We start from the raw sequence: 5,284 nt of genomic DNA, 5'->3' as shown, positions 1-5,284 counted from the left end.
ACATCAAAGTGTGACGTCATGTCAAAAATGGAAGCCTCGCAAGGTCATGACCTTCAATTTAATTGATCGCAAATGAGAATATGTATCTTCTGTATATATATACATGTGACATAGACCTATTGAGTATCTAGTTATATAGATGTTTTAGGCAATATCTTCTGATTTAAGACAGTGACTATTTCCAATTACCCCCCCCCCCCCCCTTGTTTATACAGAAACTAGAAATATCTGTAAAAAATGTTTGGCAGCTTTTCAAAAAATTTATAATGTAACATTTTATTGATATTCAAATACTGTATATTTCATACTTTGTGTTTTTTAAATTGAAGAAAAATAAAATTATTGTGTGAGCTTATTCGGTTAGGTTTGAATTTCTCTTCGAAGTCCTGTTTTATGTGTCGACTAATGTCGTAGACATGTAATACTAAATTTACAATAACTTGCCCATTTCTGGACTAAATTCAACAATTTATGCACCAAAATGTTTGGAATTTTGTCCTCTTTGCACCTAAATACAAAAAAGTGAATTGCAAAAAAAAAATGATTTCCTTTAAGGAGTAGCATTTGATGACATTTCCCACATTTATTTGCCTGTAAGTTCATAGAAAATTGCTTTATTTCTTTTAAATTATGTAGTAAACCATTACAATATAATCTCAGGTTGACACCCCCATCCCAGAGAGAAGCATGTGGGTAGGGATTTTCAGTGACTATTTATTAGGAGTTTATACAGAAACTAGAAATATCTGTAAAAAATGTTTGGCAGCTTTTCAAAAAATTTATAATGTAACATTTTATTGATATTCAAATACTGTATATTTCATACTTTGTGTTTTTTAAATTGAAGAAAAATAAAATTATTGTGTGAGCTGATTCGGTTAGGTTTGAATTTCTCTTCGAAGTCCTGTTTTATGTGTCGACTAATGTCGTAGACATGTAATACTAAATTTACAATAACTTGCCCATTTCTGGACTAAATTCAACAATTTATGCACCAAAATGTTTGGAATTTTGTCCTCTTTGCACCTAAATACAAAAAAGTGAATTGCAAAAAAAAAATGATTTCCTTTAAGGTAGCTAAACACAGTTTCGTATAAAATCCAGGGGGTTTTTCCCAGAGAGAAGCATGCTGGGTAGGGATTTTCCTGCTATTTATAGGAGTCTAGATGAAAACTGCATCTTTTTTGTTTTTATTCGCATAAAGTAGAGTCTTATCTTAATATTTAAAGAAAAAAATGTGCATTCATTTTTAGAAAAAAAAAATTGTGAGACTTTTTAATAGGGGGAGATAACTCCAGAAACATCCAGTTTTCACATGTGCAGAATTGCATGAGTCAATTAGCAGGTAATGTAGCTCTTTCAAGAGGTGGAAAATGTACCCTGAAAGCACACTAAAAGAAAACCTTAAGACTTGTTCTGTGAAATGCATGCAACTTATTTTGTCTGATTTTTTCTGTTTTTGTTGAGCAGGGGGGTTAAAAATGCATAGGTGCACTGAAAATGGATGTGTAAACAACCCAATATCCCCCTTATTTCAGGTGTTAAATACCCCCTAGTAGTAATTGATGAATGTATTATAGTTGGATATTTACAAAATTCACAATTTTATCTTTCCATTGATATGCAGAAGTCTATGTAACAAGCCTCCATTTTATTTTTTTATAGGGGCCAGTTTTGCATGTCCCTCACCAAGTAACGTCCTGATAACGTCGTACATAAAACTGTGTTTTGCACCCTTAAGGAGTAGCATTTGATGACATTTCCCACATTTATTTGCCTGTAAGTTCATAGAAAATTGCTTTATTTCTTTTAAATTATGTAGTAAACCATTACAATATAATCTCAGGTTGACACTGTGTAAGGCATAATGCCTATTAGATACATGTTCCATAGAATTTATACATATGATAAGGATTCAGGGGCTAAAGTTGTTATTTTACATTATGACGCAACAGCATTGTGACATCAAAGTGTGACGTCATGTCAAAAATGGAAGCCTCGCAAGGTCATGACCTTCAATTTAATTGATCGCAAATGAGAATATGTATCTTCTGTATATATATACATGTGACATAGACCTATTGAGTATCTAGTTAGGGTGACACCATCCAGATGTTTTAGGCAATATCTTCTGATTTAAGACAGTGACTATTTCCAATTACCCCCCCCCCCCCCCCCTTGTTTATACAGAAACTAGAAATATCTGTAAAAAATGTTTGGCAGCTTTTCAAAAAATTTATAATGTAACATTTTATTGATATTCAAATACTGTATATTTCATACTTTGTGTTTTTTAAATTGAAGAAAAATAAAATTATTGTGTGAGCTGATTCGGTTAGGTTTGAATTTCTCTTCGAAGTCCTGTTTTATGTGTCGACTAATGTCGTAGACATGTAATACTAAATTTACAATAACTTGCCCATTTCTGGACTAAATTCAACAATTTATGCACCAAAATGTTTGGAATTTTGTCCTCTTTGCACCTAAATACAAAAAAGTGAATTGCAAAAAAAAAATGATTTCCTTTAAGGTAGCTAAACACAGTTTCGTATAAAATCCAGGGGGTTTTTCCCAGAGAGAAGCATGCTGGGTAGGGATTTTCCTGCTATTTATAGGAGTCTAGATGAAAACTGCATCTTTTTTGTTTTTATTCGCATAAAGTAGAGTCTTATCTTAATATTTAAAGAAAAAAATGTGCATTCATTTTTAGAAAAAAAAAATTGTGAGACTTTTTAATAGGGGGAGATAACTCCAGAAACATCCAGTTTTCACATGTGCAGAATTGCATGAGTCAATTAGCAGGTAATGTAGCTCTTTCAAGAGGTGGAAAATGTACCCTGAAAGCACACTAAAAGAAAACCTTAAGACTTGTTCTGTGAAATGCATGCAACTTATTTTGTCTGATTTTTTCTGTTTTTGTTGAGCAGGGGGGTTAAAAATGCATAGGTGCACTGAAAATGGATGTGTAAACAACCCAATATCCCCCTTATTTCAGGTGTTAAATACCCCCTAGTAGTAATTGATGAATGTATTATAGTTGGATATTTACAAAATTCACAATTTTATCTTTCCATTGATATGCAGAAGTCTATGTAACAAGCCTCCATTTTATTTTTTTATAGGGGCCAGTTTTGCATGTCCCTCACCAAGTAACGTCCTGATAACGTCGTACATAAAACTGTGTTTTGCACCCTTAAGGAGTAGCATTTGATGACATTTCCCACATTTATTTGCCTGTAAGTTCATAGAAAATTGCTTTATTTCTTTTAAATTATGTAGTAAACCATTACAATATAATCTCAGGTTGACACTGTGTAAGGCATAATGCCTATTAGATACATGTTCCATAGAATTTATACATATGATAAGGATTCAGGGGCTAAAGTTGTTATTTTACATTATGACGCAACAGCATTGTGACATCAAAGTGTGACGTCATGTCAAAAATGGAAGCCTCGCAAGGTCATGACCTTCAATTTAATTGATCGCAAATGAGAATATGTATCTTCTGTATATATATACATGTGACATAGACCTATTGAGTATCTAGTTAGGGTGACACCATCCAGATGTTTTAGGCAATATCTTCTGATTTAAGACAGTGACTATTTCCAATTACCCCCCCCCCCCCCCCCCCCCCTACAGAAACTAGAAATATCTGTAAAAAATGTTTGGCAGCTTTTCAAAAAATTTATAATGTAACATTTTATTGATATTCAAATACTTGTGTTTTTTAAATTGAAGAAAATTATATAATCTCAAAAAAATTTGTGTGTGATTAGATACATGTTCCATAGAATTTATACATATGATAAGGATTAGGGGCTAAAGTTGTTATTTTACATTATGACGCAACAGCATTGTTTGTGATGTGTCGCAAGGTCATACCTTCATTTAATTGATCGCAAATGAGAATATGTAATATATATACATGTGACATATTTGAGTATCTAGTTAGGGTGACACCATCCAGATGTTTTAGGCAATATCTTCTGATTTAAGACAGTGACTATTTCCAATTACCCCCCCCCCCCCCCTTGTTTATACAGAAACTAGAAATATCTGTAAAAAATGTTTGGCAGCTTTTCAAAAAATTTATAATGTAACATTTTATTGATATTCAAATACTGTATATTTCATACTTTGTGTTTTTTAAATTGAAGAAAAATAAAATTATTGTGTGAGCTGATTCGGTTAGGTTTGAATTTCTCTTCGAAGTCCTGTTTTATGTGTCGACTAATGTCGTAGACATGTAATACTAAATTTACAATAACTTGCCCATTTCTGGACTAAATTCAACAATTTATGCACCAAAATGTTTGGAATTTTGTCCTCTTTGCACCTAAATACAAAAAAGTGAATTGCAAAAAAAAAATGATTTCCTTTAAGGTAGCTAAACACAGTTTCGTATAAAATCCAGGGGGTTTTTCCCAGAGAGAAGCATGCTGGGTAGGGATTTTCCTGCTATTTATAGGAGTCTAGATGAAAACTGCATCTTTTTTGTTTTTATTCGCATAAAGTAGAGTCTTATCTTAATATTTAAAGAAAAAAATGTGCATTCATTTTTAGAAAAAAAAATTGTGAGACTTTTTAATAGGGGGAGATAACTCCAGAAACATCCAGTTTTCACATGTGCAGAATTGCATGAGTCAATTAGCAGGTAATGTAGCTCTTTCAAGAGGTGGAAAATGTACCCTGAAAGCACACTAAAAGAAAACCTTAAGACTTGTTCTGTGAAATGCATGCAACTTATTTTGTCTGATTTTTTCTGTTTTTGTTGAGCAGGGGGGTTAAAAATGCATAGGTGCACTGAAAATGGATGTGTAAACAACCCAATATCCCCCTTATTTCAGGTGTTAAATACCCCCTAGTAGTAATTGATGAATGTATTATAGTTGGATATTTACAAAATTCACAATTTTATCTTTCCATTGATATGCAGAAGTCTATGTAACAAGCCTCCATTTTATTTTTTTATAGGGGCCAGTTTTGCATGTCCCTCACCAAGTAACGTCCTGATAACGTCGTACATAAAACTGTGTTTTGCACCCTTAAGGAGTAGCATTTGATGACATTTCCCACATTTATTTGCCTGTAAGTTCATAGAAAATTGCTTTATTTCTTTTAAATTATGTAGTAAACCATTACAATATAATCTCAGGTTGACACTGTGTAAGGCATAATGCCTATTAGATACATGTTCCATAGAATTTATACATATGATAAGGATTCAGGGGCTAAAGTTGTTATTTTACATTATGACGCAACAGCATTGTGACATCAA

At 32.6% G+C, this 5,284-nt stretch overlaps 1 long non-coding RNA gene across 2 annotated transcripts; it reads left to right on the top strand.

Moving 5' to 3' along the window:
- Positions 1-547: 547 nt before the first annotated feature.
- LOC134236172 (uncharacterized) lies at positions 548-5,264 on the top strand. Of its 2 annotated transcripts, none has more exons than XR_009985550.1 (4): positions 548-593; positions 1,666-1,779; positions 3,123-3,236; positions 4,981-5,264. It is a non-coding gene; the product is annotated as an uncharacterized LOC134236172 (long non-coding RNA). The 2 variants fall into 2 exon arrangements; XR_009985551.1 differs by lacking the exon at positions 548-593 and adding an exon at positions 1,300-1,345.
- Positions 5,265-5,284: the final 20 nt, after the last annotated feature.

This window comes from Saccostrea cucullata, unplaced genomic scaffold (assembly GCF_032062105.1).
Source record: "Saccostrea cucullata isolate Sc308-1 unplaced genomic scaffold, CSIRO_AGI_Scuc_v1 ctg17419, whole genome shotgun sequence".
In the NCBI taxonomy this organism is placed as follows: Eukaryota; Metazoa; Mollusca; class Bivalvia; order Ostreida; family Ostreidae; genus Saccostrea; species Saccostrea cuccullata.
The sequence above is the reverse complement of the archived record's forward strand: the minus strand, read 5'-3'. Positions and strand labels throughout refer to the sequence as shown.